The sequence below is a fragment of the Pteropus vampyrus genome, unplaced genomic scaffold (genome assembly GCF_000151845.1).
Source record: "Pteropus vampyrus isolate Shadow unplaced genomic scaffold, Pvam_2.0 Scaffold46, whole genome shotgun sequence".
NCBI classification, from domain to species: Eukaryota; Metazoa; Chordata; class Mammalia; order Chiroptera; family Pteropodidae; genus Pteropus; species Pteropus vampyrus.
Window position 1 is genome coordinate 6,043,452 of NW_011888827.1, and position 696 is coordinate 6,044,147.

The following is a 696-nucleotide window of genomic DNA, read 5'->3' on the forward strand; positions in this document are numbered from 1 at the left end:
CAGACTCTAAGTTCTTTGGAAATGTTTTTGGACTTTAGAATTCAGCACAGGTGTATAGATAGGCTTCAGTACACACTCAACAATCAGCTTTACAGAGATGCTTCATGTTCATTTCTGGGCGATTGTCAATTAGCCAGGACTCTACGCCCCTGTCCCCAGGTGCTGTGCATGATGTGTACCCCTATGTATGGCAGCTATTTCTTTCTTTACCTTTCCTTCCTCCCTCCCTCCCTTCCTTCCTTCCTTCCTTCCACCTTTTTCTTTCTTTAGACGAGGCAACCCTTGGTTGACCTCACAGATTGCAAGGACCTCATTAGCTTACAATCCCTTATTTTTTTGTTTTTATTTTTAATACCTACAGCACCTGTTCTTCCTAGGTGGTCTCCCATTCACGTACTAACCAGGCCCGACCCTGCTTAGCTTCCAAGATCAGACGGAATCGGGCTTGTTCAGGGTGGCATGGCCATAGACCCATGGCAGCTATTTAAAAGTCTCCTGTTCACCTGAGTTCGATAGCCTACTATGTCCTCAGGCTCTATGGATGTGGAAGTTTGAATTTCCCCAAATCAGGGGAACTCATGGAAAAATACTGTGGGGGTAAGACCCGAGAAATGAGTTATACAGGGTACAGCTCAGAAGGAAAAGCACATATTCCATGATGTGTGAGAAAAGTAACATCATGGCCTGAAAAAAAAA

The 696-nt window shown here is 44.5% G+C and overlaps 1 pseudogene; it reads right to left on the bottom strand.

Moving 5' to 3' along the window:
* Window positions 1–352: 352 nt before the first annotated feature.
* LOC111739083 lies at window positions 353–471 on the bottom strand (annotated as a pseudogene).
* Between the last annotated feature and the right edge of the window lie 225 nt (window positions 472–696).